Source organism: Anopheles arabiensis, chromosome 3, assembly GCF_016920715.1.
Source record: "Anopheles arabiensis isolate DONGOLA chromosome 3, AaraD3, whole genome shotgun sequence".
Lineage (NCBI taxonomy): Eukaryota > Metazoa > Arthropoda > Insecta > Diptera > Culicidae > Anopheles > Anopheles arabiensis.
In genome coordinates, this window is record NC_053518.1 from 22,598,425 (window position 1) to 22,618,014 (window position 19,590).

General features: G+C 44.0%; 1 protein-coding gene across 6 annotated transcripts in view; it reads left to right on the plus strand.

Moving 5' to 3' along the window:
* The window catches only part of LOC120900080 (probable nuclear hormone receptor HR3), a 114,102-nt gene that overhangs the window by 14,589 nt on the left and 79,923 nt on the right, over positions 1–19,590 (plus strand). For 2 of the 6 annotated variants that reach the window (XM_040306655.1, XM_040306658.1), the window contains exon 1: positions 17,323–17,598. The exons of 2 other annotated variants lie outside the window; for them this stretch is intronic. The gene's annotated coding sequence lies outside the window, so the exon portion shown is untranslated. Of the gene's footprint in view, positions 1–17,322; positions 17,599–19,590 lie in introns of those variants that run through there. 2 more of the 6 variants (XM_040306656.1, XM_040306657.1) reach the window with 2 other exon arrangements.

Consider the following 19,590-nt stretch of genomic DNA (forward strand, 5'->3'; position numbering starts at 1 on the left):
TATTTTCTGAAAATAAAAAATTATCATTAATAATAATAATAATAATAATAATAATAATAATAATAATAATAATAATAATAATAATAATAATAATAATAATAATAATAATAATAATAATAATAATAATAATAAAAATAATAATAATAATAATCAAAAAATTATTTTAAAAATAAATTTATTATTTGTTTATATTACAGGCTGATAATTATCCTTAACAAAATTCATAAAGCTTTAAAAAAGATATTAAAAACAATTTTGTGAATCCTTGATTTATTTCTGTAAATATCTCCTAAGATGTGATACTTGTAGTTTTGGAGGATTTTTAAATAAACTGTATACATCTTATAAGATGTGTTGTGCGTTTTTTTGGAGGATTTTTAAATACATTAATCATTACAAAAAACTTAGTTTTTGAGGTCTTATAGTTAGGATACGACCCTAATTTCATTTTTATTTTGTTAAATTCGTGTAATAATGATGTTATAAATTAGAAAAAAATACACAAGGATGTGAAATAACAATTAAAAATCAGACCTGTTATCTACCTCTTCCAAACTTTCCAAAATTGGGAAAAACACTCTCTACATAGTTACGATAGACATTTTATTAAAGTAAGCCTTATGTATAAACACTTCACAAACAGTTATAACATCTTTCTCTCTTTTCTCGTTTCAGGTATGTAACACACATTTGTTAAATTATTATTGGTAAGTGCTCAATGCTACACTCATCTCAAACCAATGTTTCACAATTCCGAAACATAATCCAACCATATGGTTCTTCCATTCGAATAAAAGAAACACTCGTATGTGATGCCGATTGTGAGCTTTCCATTTGCATCCAACTTCCCCGAAGGGGTCACATTCCGACACGTGCTTTGGCCGCATGACCCGGATGTAAAGCTCCACGCTCGTGACCTAAAGAAAGGCTCAAACATGGCGGCTGGCGCTGCCCGCGAAACGCGAAACGCCACCGAATGTCACTTAATGGAGCATAAATCATAATCTCAGCGGCACAGCATCGGAGGTGTGTTATTGCGCAGCGCGCGGTTAATCGGTGGAATCGGTGAAATTTCATGCTTCCGTCGTGGATGCGTTTACACACGCGGTGACCGAATTGATCTTGCTCGGACTCGAGCCGAACACACTGCCGCACTGTCGCTGTAAACATTTCGCTTGCTGGCAGCCCCGGCTGGACAGGTAACAACATGCTGTGTTCAACACGCTTTTCTGCATGTAAGCCACACTTACCGTGCACAATGCAGCCCTTATCGGCGATACGGCAGGCTGCGGCATCGCACACGAATAGTGTCGCCGCTCGTGAGGTTTATGGTTTATTGATTTATGTAAATAATTTAATTAAAGATCGCAGCATGGTGTAGCGTTAGGTTGCTGAGGACAGAGTCGAACCTCCCAGAGGTTCGTTATTGGGCCGATTTGCACGCCTTCGATCAGTCCTGTTCTCGTCGAACGTAGCGTGAAAATTCGTGACATTAAACCCAAGGTGAAACATGAATTACAACAATACCGATTTGGTGAGGCACTTTTGTCAAGCGATCGACTTGAAACATGTTTGAAAGTTCAAGCTTTGGATAGGTTCGATGCCGACAAAGTGCAACACTTTTAAATGTTACGGACGGAATAAATTAGCTACATTAAACATCCCTTATGGATTGGAGCAATTGTGTTTCTGTGCTTGTATAAAACTGTTGCAAAAAGTGTCCAATGGTGTTCAGACCAATTCAGTCCAATGGTGTTATTGTTTATTATTTATTGAGCCTTTTGAGACTGCTTTTCCGATCTTCATTTATTTCTAATTTAATCTACAACTGCATAATCACTGCCAATATCAACCACTACACAGCATCCTTCCTCCCTTTCCACCGCATCAGGACTCTTCATTATCTAACATAGAAAAGGTCATTCGGGTTCATCTGCCCACCAACGATTGCATGATGCAATGTGGGCCAAAATAGCAAAAGAAAACAAAAAATCAGCCAATATCATCCCACATCCAAGCGCCAACCTGTTTGAGCGCATCGAGGAAGTACAGAAAATATGGAAAATATTCGGTGCACACTTTCGTAACCATACGTCTGGCTGGCTCCCGACCAAACGAGGAAGAGGGAACGAGAGGCGGAGGAAAGAAATTGCCAGCAAAACAGCAAAAAAACTGCGCTTTACTGTATGCGCCTGCAAACGGTGGTCAGTTGGATGGGAGAGTGTAGCAACAGCATAAATAGCAACAGGCTCATCAACACCTTTCAATCCATTCGAATCGAAGATTCACCACTTCCCGTGGCATTAGGTGAAGATGGCAAGTAAGAAACAACGCCAAAGCAACACCAAAGAAAACGAAGAAACGGCATTTCATAATCGCATCTGAATTGATCTTTTCATGCGAGGGGGGTTTCCTTTGCCGTTTTTTTTATCTTCTCTTTCTTTCCCTCTATCACCACTATGCGGCTCGATCGGTGCTGTCTGCATTTCTCCGCGAAAGGCCAACAAGATTCGGATCCCAAAAGCAGCGCCGAGAGGTGTGGCGGTGCCCGAAAGCACCCGGTGCAGCTGAAAGAGATGATGAATCGCACACGTCACGAGGTCGTTGCCCTCGCTGTAGCGCATGGTTCGGGCCGGGCCGAAGCAGAGAAAAGATGAGATCACCCGAAACCTAGACCGGAGCGCTCGGGAACGCAGGCAAGATCTATCCCAAGATGTTACGATGTACCGGCTAGACCAAGCGGAAAGGATCGATCGAACGTGCAGCAAGGTTTGGCGGCATGTGGGAAGGGAAGGGACAGTAACGCACCGGAGCATTAAAGGTAGAGAACATGAGGCAGCACACGTGCAAGAACGAATGGTTCGGGAAGGAATGGTTCGATCGGAATGGATGCGGCTCCAGACTGGCTGTGAGGAGGGCTTTTGGGCCTTTTTTTCTTTCTTGTCCTGTCTTTTGGGCATCTTCATCGCTCGGCGAGTTTAAGTGATTTGGATGCTTTAATGGGAAGAATGTCAGAGCAAATGTGATGCAAAAAACGACGTTTCTTTTTCGTTGGAAGAAGATTCAATTATACAGATCCATACATTGTGCTCTGACTTCCAAATAAATTTGCATTTTTTTTTGAAATTGTGTTGCAGTTTGCTCAAAGCAAATTATAAAAGATAACAGCAATTACATTAATTTTGAGTGATATTGTTGTTTCTTTAAATAAATTTAATAACACTACACTCAAATGTCTAGGATCACAAAGTATTTTTAAGAAGATTGGATTTGTCTAGATGTTTAACTTAAAATTCAAATATAACTTGATTTTCTATCATGAACTCTTCTTGCAACAATAAACATATTAATTCCTCTCAGTTTTCAAGTAAAATTTCAGATTTGAAGTTATCGTGATTTAAGATTAAATTGCTCTCCAGTCATAGAAACACGAAGCTGCATCGGTGTAAATTACAATCTATGTAAATACAATAGACAAACAGTAAAAGTGTGAATACAAAGCAAGCAGCAATACACACCTCATCTTTGACAAACGCCTCCGTCGGTGGGTCTAGCCGCGCTGCAAGAGATAAACATTCCCACCGAAGAATGTTTCTCTTTATTGTACCTTAATTGCATGGACAATCCATCATCTATGGTTTGCCGCTGGCCAGCAGGGCAAGCCTAAAGAAGAAGCAAAAAAGGCAACAAAACAATAGTTACATCGTAATGAAAGAAAAACCACAGTGCCTCCATCGGTGCCTCCCGAACCCGAAGCCAGAACTGCAGATTCGTGACCGCAAGAAGGACACCGAGAAGGTGTAGGGGCTGGTGCACAACCTCGCTGGCCTTTTGCATAAATCAACCAAGAGGGTAGCCAAGAACGCAATAGAACGAGCATTAGACCGTTGGTTTGTGTAAATAATCATAAATCAATAAACGCTCAATGAGCGGGCGGGCGGAGGAAGGTACCGTGCCATGCTGCCCCACCGCTCTGGGGGAATCGTCCACGGGCAGGCGGATTGTTCTGCACGGCCAACTCATTCGCCAGGCCCACTCAAGAGTGTGATTTCGTACCGGCGATAAAGCTAGCTAATGGAAGGAAACAATCGAAGCCCGTGAAATGGGGTGAGAAGGGTGGTGGTGGTGGTGGTGGTGGTACTGGGGGAAAATGCATCGATCCACACCCGATCGATAACTCTTTGCCGGTGATCTTTGCGCGTCAGAAATCGGAAAGCGAGAAGCGGGTACCGCGGTCGGCTGCACAAGGATGCAACATGGCGCGAGCGTACGCAAGCTGATGGATGGTCTTTGATTCTACACATCCATCCGTTTGGCGCGAATCAACCGTACCGAGAACAAAGATCAAATGCGCCATGAAGATACAAAATCCGAATCGACTGTTCAGCACAACAACAAAGGGCCACATTATGGCGATGTTTGTCTGTGCCCGAAGGTGCGAATGGACCATTCTATTCTTTGGCGCGCGCATCGTACTTGTGCATCGATGGAACTAAGTGCAAGCTAGTACCAGTGTATATGTGTGTGTTAGATGGTCAAGAGAGTTTCGCACAAGAAAGCGGCACCCTGCTTGACTGTCATCCACAGCGCTGCCTGCGTCCATGGTCACGGTACGGTGCAATTCGATGCGCTAAAGTGCATTTGTTGTTTATTGCAGTGTTGGAGGGATTGAAATTTGTTTTTAAATTATGGACATGAGTAAGGCAAACATAAACAAGCGATTTTTTACCATTAGTCGTTTTTTTTTGCTTTCAAGTTATTGAGGTATAACATAAAACAAACAAAAACAAAAAAGGATTTATACAAACATTGCCATGGAATTGACACTCGTTTATGGTAAAGAAATGCTATCACTTCGCTTACTGATGGAAAATTGTCATGTAGGAGAGCTTCATCGAATTTATTAGACAGTCTTGTGAAGTCTATTAAACGGTTCCTCTATTGATCGCATTGAAATATATTAACAATATTAACTAACGAAACTTAATAAGTCGTGAAGAATATAACTAGCCATAAAAGAGATGTTCGATGTCAGTTATCCAATATAAATGAAATGATTATTAGAATGATGAAATGAATAGATGATTACACTTTCTTCTCTCTGTAACGCAAATAACAAATCTAGATCTATCAATAATATCATCCAAGATTTGTTGAAAATATCAAACATCATAAAATAAGTTCCATCGATCAATATGCCTGATAGTTTTTTTAATAAAACATCCATAAAATTAACACCATAACCCAAAAAACCAAACTTTCTCTTCAACCATTCAAGCGCCGTTCTGGACGAACCACGAACCAAAGAAACCGCCCCGAGAAATGCGTGTCATGTAAGGTGCAACACGCCTCCACACCTAGCCTAGCTGTATCGATTAACGCACCAGTATGGAAAGCAGGCTACACTCCCTTCTCAACCGATTACTCAACCGCCGCCGGCCAGGATGGTCAACTTTCTACCGGAATTCGATGTTATTATATCATAGAATATTTAATTACTAGCGTGCTAATGCACCTCCAGCCACCGCTGCACACGCTGCCGGAGCGATCGTCAGGTTGGTGTGCAGCTCGACTGTGCACTGATCGGCACCTAGTGCGGCCTGGGATCGATCAAACCTTACCAAGGTGCAACGGCTTTCAATGAACGATCAAGAAAAAATTACCCATTGACAGCCATCTTTCAAAGTGGACATTTGTCAGCTGGAGGCTAAAGTCTCCGGTAAAGGGTTACTGCTGTCGCTTGGATAATCAGCAAATTATGTCGGCCCGATACTTCGAGCGCCGATAAGCATGGCAAATGGTTAAGCAAGGATGTGGGAAGACCGGAGAGACTTATCCTCTACAAACCTTGGGCACCGGTTTTTTCTTCTACGCCTCGCGATGTGTTTATTACGTCTCAGTACGCGACAGCATCAAGCGGCTGTTGGAAATGTGGGTCATAATTTGCGCGCCCGCGCGCTTGTTGATTGATTACCGATCATTTCATGTTCGTTTAATTAATTTATCATTGATCAGTATGTTGGCTACTGCTTTTGGGAAATCGTTACATGATAAAGCTGGTGAGAAGGCTGTCAAGTGAAAAAGTCGGAGAAAATAGATACATTTAAATACATACATTAATTATTTAAAGTAATTTGGTTAGACATTACATACCCTTAATCAACACCAAACGTGCACATGCAGCTCTCCCAAGGAAATTATTATTTAATATCGCTAGTAACATCACAAACATACATCTCGCAGAGTGCAATCGCCTCTCCAGTAACCATCCAGTGAATTAATCACTAAAACACTCCAGGCTGCCGTTCTAAAGGCCATAGATCAAGCTATTTTTTTCTCCACTTGTCTGCCCAACCGTCTCGCTCACGGCAAACCCGCTCATACTGCCAGCCCAGGGCCCCAGGTTGCAGTGTGAATGCACTTGCAATTACGCAATCTTTGTTTACATGTGCAAACGCAAAGCAACGTAAATCTATTACCATGTTTGTACAACAAGCAAACAGCTCTCGCAGGCACCGTGTACCGTTCGTCTGTTTGTTTGCTGCAGCCGCAAAAGATGCACCACCACCCCTTGCGCCTCTGTAGCTTCCCTTCTTCACCCTCCCTGGTGCCATATGGTCGGTTTAAGACGAACTCACCCGTACCATGCACCCTCCTTAACGTATCAGAACCCCGTTGGGTGAAATGAAACGAAACAAATCGAAGTGAATCGAGCTTCCAGCTCACTGCACGCACTACAACTGCATGTACGCTGGTTCGCACTCTTCCTTCGTTCGCTTTATTGCACTATTTTCTTATCAGTTTAAGGGAATGCTGTTCCCTTCCCTTGCGTACAATCCCTCCAACACACACGCACATATTCTCTATCGGGATGCATTTTGTTTGCGCGTTTTTTCGCACTATTTGCGTGAGAAATGCGCAATGTGGTGGTGCAGTATGGTGCTGTACGCGGGATGGCATCCAGGGCACTTGAAACGCAATCCCTTCTTTACGTGCATCCCCATCGGGCCGAGGTGGGTGAACGATAAATAACAGTACGGGGGTTCATTCCACCCGTCACTGTTGGATGGGTTTTTTGGTTTCTTAGTAGAACGGGTTCGATCGTGCCGTACTGAACTGCACCGCGGGACGACTGCAACTGGATGCAATTCCTGCAGTAGTGGGGTGCAGCAAGCGAATTGGAGGAAGTATTATGCGTGGTAATAACGTTTTCATTTACAAGCAATCAATTTATTGGTCAATTTTGTGGATAACTTGCTTTCCCGAGTGATGATGGGGGTTAATGATTGAGCCTTTAACCTTTCTACATTGTATTATTTTAAGGTAAAAAGATTTCCATCCTGTGGAGAACAACAATGTAAACGTTGCTAACTATCTTAAAGTTCTGACAGGCGTCACAAGCAATGCTTTATTACTTCCGATTGCTTCAATCACTACAAGACTTCGAACCGGCTCAAAGCATCAAACTTGAACTGCAATTACCGTACTAATATTTTCTTTATGTTATCCACCCAGCCAGCTTGTAATGTGCTCGGCGTTAGACCGTTTTTGTTTACGATACGATCGCCAAACCTGGTAAACCTTGGACAGGATGGTTAATTTGGTGTTCGCTGAAAGCAAAGAGCGCTAAGAGCGGGTCCTGTGTGTTTTTGCCAAGACCCTGTTCGCCCGATCGATTCTAACCTGCCCGTGCTGGGTGCCTCGATCGTGGCCATTTTTCATCGGCTGGCCCGGCCAGAAAGTTGCGTTTCGCCGACGCTGGCGCACCGTATGCAGCGTTGGTGGCCTTCGGATTCTTGACCAGCGCCAAGCCCGTAGCGATGCATCGAAAGCGCGTTTGCGTTCTCTGATTTCTAGAATTTCCATCCCTCGCAGTGACTACTTGTGCCGTGTGCGTGTGTGGAAGTACGTGTGTGTGTGTGTGTGTGTGTGTGTGTGTGTGTGTGTGTGTGTGTGTGTGTGTGTGTGTGTGTGTGTGTGTGTGTGTGTGTGTGTGTGTGTGTGTGTGTGTGTGTGTGTGTGTGTGTGTGTGTGTGTGTGTGTGTGTGTGTGTGTGTGTGTGTGTGTGTGTGTGTGTGTGTGTGTGTGTGTGTGTGTGTGTGTGTGTGTGTGTGTGTGTGTGTGTGTGTGTGTGTGTGTGTGTGTGTGTGTGTGTGTGTGTGTGTGTGTGTGTGTGTGTGTGTGTGTGTGTGTGTGTGTGTGTGTGTGTGTGTGTGTACATTAGCACCGACCAAATCGAGTGCACCTCGTTGACCTTCGGTGCAGCTCAAGAAGCAGTAAGTAAGAAAAAAAAAACCGTTTGCGGCTAGCTTGAGTTAAAAGGGTAAGGGTGAACTGTAAAGACACCTATTTGGACAAACTAACTTTCGATCAAGAAGCAATGGGTAAGACACGCCGTCGTTTCCGTCGTAAAGTGGTGCAGCGTATGGTAAGGCTTAGAACGTTGTAAGAAAACAAAAAAACACCCTTCTAACACCTTTCGGGTGATATATGCTTGTGCAGAACAGCGTTCTAGCAGTGACCACTTGCCCGCCGTGTACAAAATTCACCTGCAAACGGGCTTCGGGTATCGCGCTACACCCCACAGCCAGCTTTAGATAATTTCAGGTAATTATTCTAATAAAGCGCTGATTAGCTAATGTCTCTCGCTCTTGGGTGTCTAGCAGCAGCGAGGGTGGGGACGACGATAGGGCTGCCGTCCTTGTCGCGTTTGATAGATCGATGAACCGCGAGCGTGTCGAGGCCAGCGTCGTCTGCGCACTTAGAACGTTGGAGACTGCTTCACGGGCGAGCGAGAGAGTAGCACAGACATCCACAGACACGGCAAACGCAAACCAACGTGCATCGGACCACCCCATATATGCGGTGGTACGATCGCATCACCGATCGGTACCGACTTCCACCACCATCGTGTATCTAATGGTTGTATCTGCTTCGTTGAGGGTAGTTGGTTCGTTCTCCTTCTGTCTTTCAGATACAAGCTAAACGCTAGGAACGGAAGAGGGAGAAACGAAGAGTCTGAAGAGGTTTTATTTGGAGATAAAGAAGTGCAATAACTACTGCTACTAGTGCCAGGGAGTGCAGTTTCGAAGGCTCTTCGAATATTTATCACAGAACGTAAAAGGAATTTTCAATCGATCTGATGCTTCATCTAGGCCTAGTCCATATACCATTTTAATCGTTTCCTTTAATTTTGTCAAGAATTATAATGAGCTGAAATATAAGACTCATTATTCAACTTCGAGGTCCGTTCATTAGTTTCCCCGAAGCATTCATTTGTTCTAGGCTTATGCTCAGGATTTCACATTTTAATCCGATTATTCTATATGATCCGATCATAATTATGTAAAATAATCGAAAATCTTGATTTAAACTTCTAATATTACATCTTATAGTGGGCAATATTTCCCAAACCGAAAAACTCACCTCTAGACTGCATGTGACTCCCTCCACCACCCAGCAAAACTATTGTCTCGCGCAATTTATCTCCCGTCGTCTAAGCATGCAGACACTTCAACCCCTCTATGCTGGCTTGATGATTGATTGAAAGAAGCAACGGTGCGGAAACCATTCGTCTCTCGTTCGCTGGGAGGCTCACTCTCTGGTGAAGATGCGACGACATTTAACCCTTTCCCGAGGTCCAAAACCCCCCAAGGCTCCCTTTCGCCTGTGCCCATTTACGGGAAGCTGGGCTTTTGTGCAGAAAAAGCCGGAGACAAATGGCCCGAAGAAGATCCGTACGTTATGAAACCAATCGATACGGACGTGGCGGCAATCGATCGATTGGCGAATCGAGAAGAAAAAGGAGATTGAGCGGGAAACATGTTTTTTTTGTGGGGCTACTTACTCCATCACGGCAGCAAAGCTTATCCTCAGCCAAACAATGGATGAAATTTGATGTAATTTAGTCATTTTATGGGCAATTTGCATGTGAGGCTCTCGTTTTTGTTGTGCTTGAAAATAGAAATTGCTTCATTTGTAATGGTATATGATTGATTTGTTTAATTTGTTTGCCTCTATAATCACTGTTGACCAATTAAGGCGCATAATTATTATCATTCAAAGTACAGTTTTGAGTGTAAGCATGCGTTCAATCAGCTGCAGCCATACACGACCCGTGAGAACGATTATGCACGATACATTTGAGCTGGGAAGAAAATAATCCTTTCTATTGTGGAGAAATTAAAGCATGCACTTGCTGGTTTCCTGCCATCTATCGTTTTAACCCTTTCCTGGTACTTAAAGCTAAACAAAACTTGCTAAGAATCATCTAAAACGGAAACTTTTCATGGATCGATTGAAATCGATTCGGTTATATGGCAGCCTCACACTTGATGGTAGCCGCACACATGCTGCTGCAATGGTTGAAGCGAACGGTTTTACATGCACAGCACACAGCAGGAAACCGACTCCTACAGCATCTTCGGTCGGTTTCACAACGGCCGGGCTGCACCGTGTATCGTCGACAGCAAAACTCCCCGTGTTTGCGCGTCGGCGGATGTGGATAAATCGCAAGACGTACGTACCACCGCAAGAAACTGAAAGAGGAGGAGAAAAACAACCACCACATAACGGAGTGATGCAATGTGCAGGGGAGAATAAACCATCACGCCAGTCATTCACCAAGAAGGTGCATCCTCTAAGGATATCCACCGCTGCAAACGTAGTCGAAGGAGTTTTTTGTTCGAACGGTTCTCTACTTAGCTCGTAGCTAGAACCTTTTTTTCTGTGTATCCTTCTTTCAGCTTGATTCTTGCACCGAATCAGAGCCGATCCTCGACTGTTGCGCAACCTGCCCAGCATTGAATGGCAGAAACGAGCTGTGCTGCCGAGGGCCGGAGCGATGTGCGATGTAATGCGATAGCGCAACATTGCACCCAGGGCTGCCTGCACACAGCTGTTCTTTTGCACGGCATCTGGAGCACCTTTGCCGGAGGGCTGACGAGGTAATTTGCAGCGCTGTTTCGTTCTTACTGCCAAACAACAATTCTTCAGTTTGTTTTTTGTTGTGCTGCTTCTACACCTTTTTGAAGCGCACGGTTGTCACTGGAAATGGTACCGAGGTGCAATTGAACGGTGTCTGGATGCAGTAAAGCGGTTCCATTCTTGCTCGTGTGCGCGCGCGCTCTCTTACCGTTAGAAATGCCAAAAGTGTTTGGGATGAAACATTGATCTAGCGAAGACGCAGAAAACACAAAACCCATGTTGCCAAACCACATGTCTAATGATCGGCAAATGGCACACGCTTACAATGAGGGAGCTCTTTTCGATTTGGATATGGTGCCAAAGAAGCTGCTGCCAACTTGCAACAGCATTGCTACCGATAACTAGTCTTACGAGTAGCTAGACATTTCGTTCGCTCAGCTCCTAAACTTCTTCTGATAAATGTTTAAACTTAAATTAATATTTGAAAATCAAATGCAGTTACGGTTATCAAAACAACTATTTATAGTCGTTTTCCCTTTTTTACTCTAACTAAACTATTTCCTCTATAAGTTAATATATTTACTCTTGAATAAACAATGATAAATTTACAAAGAATTATAAAAAGATACATCTATCAATTAAATAATTAATTTCTTAGCTTTAATTTTGTAATAAAAAAATTCAGACACTAACTAGAATTTTCAAGGAATCTTCTAAGGAATAAAAATTTGATGTCTTAGCATAATCGCATAACAACTGATTATCGCATCAATCAAGAATTATGTTGCTTATTGTATGTTGTCCCAAGATGAAGTTAACGAGATGTATTTTATGTTCCAAGATGAAGCCATCTATAGCCATCTACTATAAAAAAAAACCGATTGCAATAATAAAAACGGCAGTTAATATTCAAAACAAATGCTACAAAATCTACAAAGTTCTTGTAAATTTGCTGTTCAACTATGAGCTATGAAATTTCTCAGAAGAAGGCGATAAACAATTGAAAGACTATGCTCTAGTAATCAATAGTTGAATTAGATTATTAAACCTATTATGCTCCGCTTCGATCCCCAATGTTATCTTTTCCCTTGAAATAACTCATTTTATAACTTTCGACAGCATGCCTCAAAATTAACCCTATTTTACCTCACTCTTGGGCAGTCTTAGTCTGGGCATCATTATCTCATTCAGTAGTCAATCCTTAAAGGAAACATTATGCCCTCCCTGCAGCTGCTAATACGCTCGGACTACATTTCTTTCCACCTGTAGCGTAGACAGCACACAAAGTGCACAGTCTGCTCATCCACTGCCACAACCGGCTAAACAAATCAAACATACAAAAACAACACTCGCACACACACGGATCGTGGACGTTTGGCCGGGACCTGCCAGCTCCCGAGTGATAGGGATGCGCTGGTGATAATTTATCGGCTTAACGGTACCGTGTGCTCCATTTGGCTCGGTACCAAACCAAACATGCGCAAGGCGTACGGGGATCAAATAGCGAACGCTAATAACCCGTACGGTTATTCTGCAATTAGAAGCTTCGCTCGAAACCATTTTCCATGCTGCACACAAGCTTCCACAGCTGAAGGCGGCGAATGAAGGGGCCGAAGCCGAAGGAAACGGAGAAAATGGTGGAAGCACCGAGCGCCGCGGTTGTAGGGTAATCGCTTTAATTGTCTGCAGCATGATCCATTTTTTCCGTAAGAAAAACAGTTGCAGCAGCAGCAGCAGCAGCATTGGCGTCATTCCCGGCCTTTACCAGGCGGGAAATCACTTTTTGGATGTGTAATTTTTGCCTCCACCCGCGGTATCGGTAATGATGTTTGAAAACATTATTGGGACTGGCTTTCTAATTGAGCGCTTTTTTTCGGGCTTGCCTCTTTACAGGTGTGTGGCGTCCATTTTCCATGCATGTGCATTAAGCGTTCGGAAGTTGCTTCGAATGGGCATGAAAGCATGGTTTTTTGTTGCCCATTTACAAACACGTGCACGGGAAAATCAAGAACATTTCCATTCAATTGACTCCATCAAACGCTGATCACTTCCTTCGCACATAGAAAAAGGGTTTTTTTTTGTATTATTCTGGGCATTAAAAGGCCGTCATTTATTCACACCTGTTACGCAAAGCGTAAATAATGACTGTTTGCATTGATCGATGTTAAACGATGCTCGCTTTTCCATCATTTGTTTCTTGCAAAGTGCCGCGAAAGAACAATAATAACGCTTGTTTGCCCGCCCCAAGCATCGGCAAGCCACTTTAGTACCGTTCCTGCCTGGCTTGACCCAAATCTGCTTTCAACTACCGAAAATCTTTCTGCTCATAAAGACATTAAAACCGAACATAAAGTGTACGACACGCCGGGGTCGCACATGCCAGGAGCGACAACATAAATGAAACTTATGCAACGACAACCGAGAACCGTTTTGCAGTGTGTCCCGTGTAGGGTAGGTTACAGAAAGTGTGAAACATTCAACATCCCGTTAAGTTAGGGAACCTTGCTCCACACACAAACACACCGATAGACGCGGAAAGGAACGAAAATTAAATCATGAAGCCGCGATGCTTCACACAGTACTCTTTATTGTGCGTTCCCCGTCGTACGGTAACGGTTTCGGCCGGCGACAAACAATCGTCCGCTGTACTGCCGATGGTGAGAAATCTGCGGCTACCGTTTTTTTTTGTGCAAAGCTATCGTAGAGGAGGGGGTTTTGTTGTTGTTGTTGTTAGTGGCTGCCAAAACTCGCCCCAAAAGCCAGGAAGACACCGGCGTCGTCTCCAGCAAAGAAGAAATGGGTCAACCGTCAACGGGGAGAACGGGGAAGCCGAAATCTTCCGTGGGATTCGCCGCGTCCACCACGTCGGGCGGACTTCACGTGAGCGGAATCGGTAATAAGATGGATGGTCTCATCGACACAGGAGCACATACAAGCACACACACACACACGCCCAATGGTCGTGTTTTCGACATGCACATTCCCGCGAAATGCAACCCAGCCGCGCGGCTCATTGAAATGCAATCGTTGTGGCCCGCTTTTGTGACGGTAGGCAGTGTGCGATAATATTTGAAATTTCTCTCCCGCATTTCTTCGTGCTGCCGCATGGGGGACTGGAACGGTCGGCTTTTTTGGTGCCAAAGGGAAGGGAAGGTGGAAGTTTTATTAACAACTTTATTTGCAGCTCAATTAATGGCCACAGAATGGACGTAGGAATTCCGATCGAACTGCAATCAAGGGAAAGAAAGAAGGTCGTTCAATTGAAGATGGAAATGGTTGCGACTTTGTGTTTCTGAAGGCTTTGTACTGCTTGCTTCTATAAAGGTTAATTTCTATAAACTTTGCAGAACTCTAATATCAGAATATTGACAGCATGATTTTGTGCTTGATTAAACGTACATCGAAAATCATAGAAAATTGGATGGACTGCCTTTGATAAAATAGATAATTCATAGTCAAGCAAATTATGATTGGTCATCAGCTGAAAGCAAGTTGGTATAATTGTTAACCAGATTTTAAAATGTTGATGCAGTACAAATGACATAGTATTGTTCTTAGAAGACCTCATTAAAAGCTTAGAGTAATAAGAAGGGTTTTAACAAAATAATAAAAAATATTATCTTTTCACGTGTATTGTTAGGATTAAGATTTAAATTGAACTACGACGATGATGGTTGTACTTTCTCTGGTTAAGCTTGGTACTTATTTGTCTCGAAGTTGTCAAAATCAAATTATATCTTTAATATGATTATTCTTGTTTTTATTTATGTGTTATCTTGTATTTTATTTTAAAAAAATATCTTTTGTTTTAAAATTGCAAAAAACGGCGATGTCCGTCGAAAGGTGTTCAATCATCGTACATTGTTATAAATAAAATTATATTTTAAACTGATCAAATGCAATGTTCGTGTACAAATCATCATACACGATCAAGTTGACTGTAAAAAACAGCATTTTTCACCCCCATACTCAAACGCAAAGCATCAGCAAACGACGGCTGATGCTTTTTTCCATCACGCCAACTTTTCTTATCTGAAGCCCGCGTAAGCTCGCACAAAACAATACCGTATCATGCGTCAATTACAAACCATACGGTACTCTCGCACCACTCCCGCCCATTGTACGGCACATAGTACAGCACTACACACATACACGCACGGCTTGGCCTCAGCTTCAGCGCACTGTTTCTTGTGGGCCACCGCTTCCACCGTGTAAGTGTAATGAAATTTATGGTACGGGCTGCAACGCGAAGAAGAAAATAAAGGCACGGGTTGGAGGGGAGCAACATTAAACACAACGAAGAACAATCTCATAACCATAATCATGATCATAATCGTACACGGTGGCGGTAGCGGGGTGTACTTGCTCGCTAGCCTGGGCCGTTGTGTTTCTTTTGCTTGATCATCTCTGCTGGAAAAAAGAAACTTAGAAGCCAACGTCTATAGAATTTTATTAAAAAAATAACAATTGTGTCGTTATGATGCAGCCAGAACTAGAGCTTGGATGTAATTCATAGGAGCAGCAGCGTGCTGATTCTAGACGACGACAAAAACATAGAACATAGTGGTGAGGCTCAAACGAACGAGAAATGTGCACACACCTCCACATTCACGAGCGCGCATGAATCACACCAACATGTGCAGCACAGGCCAGATCGCTCACAGGCATGCATTGATTTATGCACCACACAAGGGGATCACCACACGAGAGCATAGCACATTAATGCCCAAATGAGGAATAGGCGAACGACTGTTCCGCCCGCTCCCATCCCTGGCCTGCGTTGCTTTGGCGTGGCGGCGGCGAGTTAGTTCACCACAACATCTCCGCACAAAGCGGGGACACTCCTTTTTTGCCGTTGCTGTACTAGCTCGTCTCTATGCAGCTCCGCGTGCAGGCTAGAATGTAGAACAGCGAACGGAACCAGCCGATAGATGCATGGCGGAACAAAAAAGAACGATGCTAGATGTTTGCTGCCGAAGCAGCAGCGAAGCTCCGGGGGGAGAGAAAAAAAGAAATAGAATTAGATGATCGAACATGAATTGCACGCGATGCATCCCGAGCGGAAAAAGGGGGAAAGAAGCAGCTAGATTAGTACAAGAAACTGACTCTTCATGGGGTGGTGAAGAAGAGGAAGAAACAATGAAGAAGAAACAAAATTCCTCCCACCGTCATCATCATCATCATCATCGTCAGTGGCGTTGCACACGTGCACTAATACTAACTTAGTGTCACGTGCACTAATGTGCTCGCTGCTATCGAAGCTAGTGGTAGTAGTTTAGCTCTCCATCTACACATACATGTACTTTGGTACTCCATCGAAGCATAGAACAGTGCTGTTAGCAGCATAAAACTGATGTTGGTGCGGGAAAGGCAAGAGGGAAACACTGGTAGCGGGATAGAATCCGTTAGAAAAACTCTACGATCTAGCCGGTCTGGGCTGTTCAAAAAGCGCCAAAGAACATTGAGTTGATTGAGATGGAAAAGTCACCCAGCCAAAGAAAGACAGAGAGAGAGAGAGCGCCGTAGAGCGATAGAAAAAGAGAGAAATTGCATGCAAGAGAATTCTCACTGCTCGAATGTCAACATAAAACAACATGCTGCATCTCCATCCCTTTCTCTCTCACTTGCTCTCTTCGTCTAGCAAAGTGGTAAAAAAGCACAGTTAGAAAAACACGTCCAAAAGAGAGCATAAAGTGAGTAAAGTGATGCTCTCTTGTTTAAAATTTAATCCAAAGAAAAGCTACTGTTGTCTAGGTGCAAAATAATTAAACAAAAAAACAACATAAAAATGTCTAGTTAGAAACCCAACCAGCATAACACATCAACATAGAGCTGAGCTGAGAAACACAGCATAAAAAGGAGAGAGAGAGCGCGCGTTGAAAAGCGACTCGCATGCGAGAATGCACTTTGCAGCATAAAAGCGGTTTGCGAGCGAGAGAGCAGGAGAGCCGAAAAGCCGGGAGAAAATACACTCGCCGCCGTAAAAGCATATAAATAAAAAAAAATGCTACTGCTGTTGCGTACAGTTTGTTTCAGTTGGATGGAAAGGTACAGTGAGCGGACTGGCGAAGGGTGGGTGAGCGGGCGAAAAAACGGAGAAGCGAAGAGATGTTGCACGCGAGTAACGGGTGTTATGTGCCAAAAGGGGAGCCAAAGACGGTCTATGAATGGAACGGAGCGAGAGAGAGAGCAAGAGAGGGCTAGCAAAACCTCAGCTTGTGCGTGCCGTCTGCGAGGGCAGGGAGCGGAAAGCCACGGAACACGAGAAGAGCGAGAGAGAGCGCGCGCAGGCAGGCAGGCTGGCTGGCTGGCTGGCTCGTATGGTCGGGCGGACTGTGGCCCCCGAGTATGGTCGGGTTTGAATGGTGGTGGAAATATTATGTTTTGTATTTTCTCTATGGACCAGTCTTAAGCCGTACCTCGTATCGAACGCATCGAGCGGTTGCGATCGATCGCTGCCGCCGTCGTCGTCGTCGTCATCGTTTTTCGTCGTTGCCGCCGATTTTTCTTCGTCGTCATCAAATCGTCCGCTACGTTCCGTTACGTCACCGTACGTCTGTTTGGTTTTGGTTCTGCCAAGTGTGTGAGCGTGTGTGCATTTTTGGGTATTTGTCCTCTATTTCGTGGCAGTGTTTAGTGCCTGATCGTGCAGTATAAGCCAATATAGGCAAGGTTCGTTCTTTGCGGTGACCCAGTAGCGTGTTTTGTGTGTACCAGCTCGGGGAGGTCGTGTGAGAGGATCGCAAAAGTTTGTGACGATACGAACCCAGATCCAGACGGTGGGAAGGTTCTGGAATGAATATTCCTGCTGGAGGGGATTATCGCGTGACCAGCAAGTGTGAGATTGTTTTAAGCAAAGTTCGATGTTTTGAAGAAATCGTCTGTGTATTGAAGTTAAGAAAAACGTTCGTGTAGGATTTTTGAAAATTATGTCTCAAAGTTTTTAAAAATTATAGAATCGTGAAAATAAAAAAGGGAAATATTGCAGTTAAATAACAATATGTGAAAAGTAAGCGCAAGCAAAATAAACAACAGATAAGCAACGCAAAATGGATAACAAAATGACAAATCCCATCGAAGAAGTAGCAAAATGTTTCAAAAGAAATGAAAAGAAGTGATAAATTGATGTGTCTCAATAGTAACCGGTTGCAGGAAATAAAGAAGAAAAAAAAACCCGCCGAATAAACAAGTAAAAAGATATGATCGACCAGATAATCGACCAACAAGTAAAAGAAAGTTTTGTGCAAAACAAAATTCGAATGAAATATTAACAAGTGAGTAAAGGAGAGAGAGAGAGATAACCGCAAAGAAGAGAAACGACAAACGACATCATCAGAAGTGCGAAGACAAACGAATGGAAAAATAAAGTGCGTGCCCAACCTAAAGGAACCGTTAAAATCCATTGTCGCCGATTGTCGAGGGTGAGACAGTGTAAAAAAAACAACAAACCTAAGTAGCGAAAAGAAAAAGTCAACCAATACAGAGATAGTGTAAAAGGGTAGCTGCTTAAGAAGCTGAAAACAAAATTAAAAATACCTCTACCACAAGCGGTGATTTTTCGTGGGGAGGGTGGAGACCACTGGCAAGCGACGGAAGTGGATGGCGTGCGTTACTACTGCGTCTCCTTGCGCTGCATCCGCTTATCCGGTCGCGGACAAGATTCGATCTCCGCTGGCTGAGAAAAGGCGCCCAATTCGTCGACGCGATCACGATCTAGCGGGCGCGCGCGCGCGCGAGCGATCGCAAGCAGTGAATTTCACGTTCGTCATTTCTTTTGCACTTTCGGGGCACGAACGCAACTCCTGCCCTGGGCTGCGCCATACCCCCTGTGCCCAGGCCTACCTGAACGATGATTGTCATTCACGCGCCGCACACCACGCCGCCACGATGACGATCGCGGGCTGATGATCGTGAGCCGTACGTACCCGTGTGGTCGGCGGTGATTCGGCCGCTGTTTGGCGGCTCTCGCCCGGTGAAAAGTGAAGTGAAAGAAGCTTTAAAAAATTTCACCTTACATAACGTCACATTAAGTTAACACATCGAATCGTATACCCTTTCCCTGTGCCACCCCGACCGCTCTGTGCCCATCTGTGAGTGTGTGTATAGGGGGGATTTGCGGCGTCTGATCGGAACCGGACTGGACAATCCCCGGCCCATGCTCGCCCCGCTACGCCAAACAGCGGGTGTTTGGTGGGTCGCAACAATCACGGTGTCTGTGCGTTGAAGCTTTCTGTGACTGTGTGTGTGTGTGTGTGTGTGTGTGTGTGTGTGTGTGTGTGTGTGTGTGTGTGCGTGGCGTGTGTGTATGCTTTTTGTCTTCTTCTGATCCGTCTGGTGCGTAGGAAATGCACCAGATAGTGGATTGATACGAAATTAACATAATAACAGCGAAAATGTGATTTGAAATTTGAATCCATCCTCGGCCGCGCGGGTCACCGTTTTGCTTTTTGATACATCTTTGTTGAATGCATTCCGTCCGGAAACACCAAAACACCCGTCCCGCAGAAGGAATGATTACGCATACGCAATCGTGACGGTTTCTTGCACCACGCGAAAGTCCAAACGGGTGGGATGTTGCTGTGTTTGTGTGTGTGCGCGCGCGCTCTTGTGTGTATTGTGGCTATTCGTTTATTGCACGAATCATCACGGCGAGATGGAGAAGCC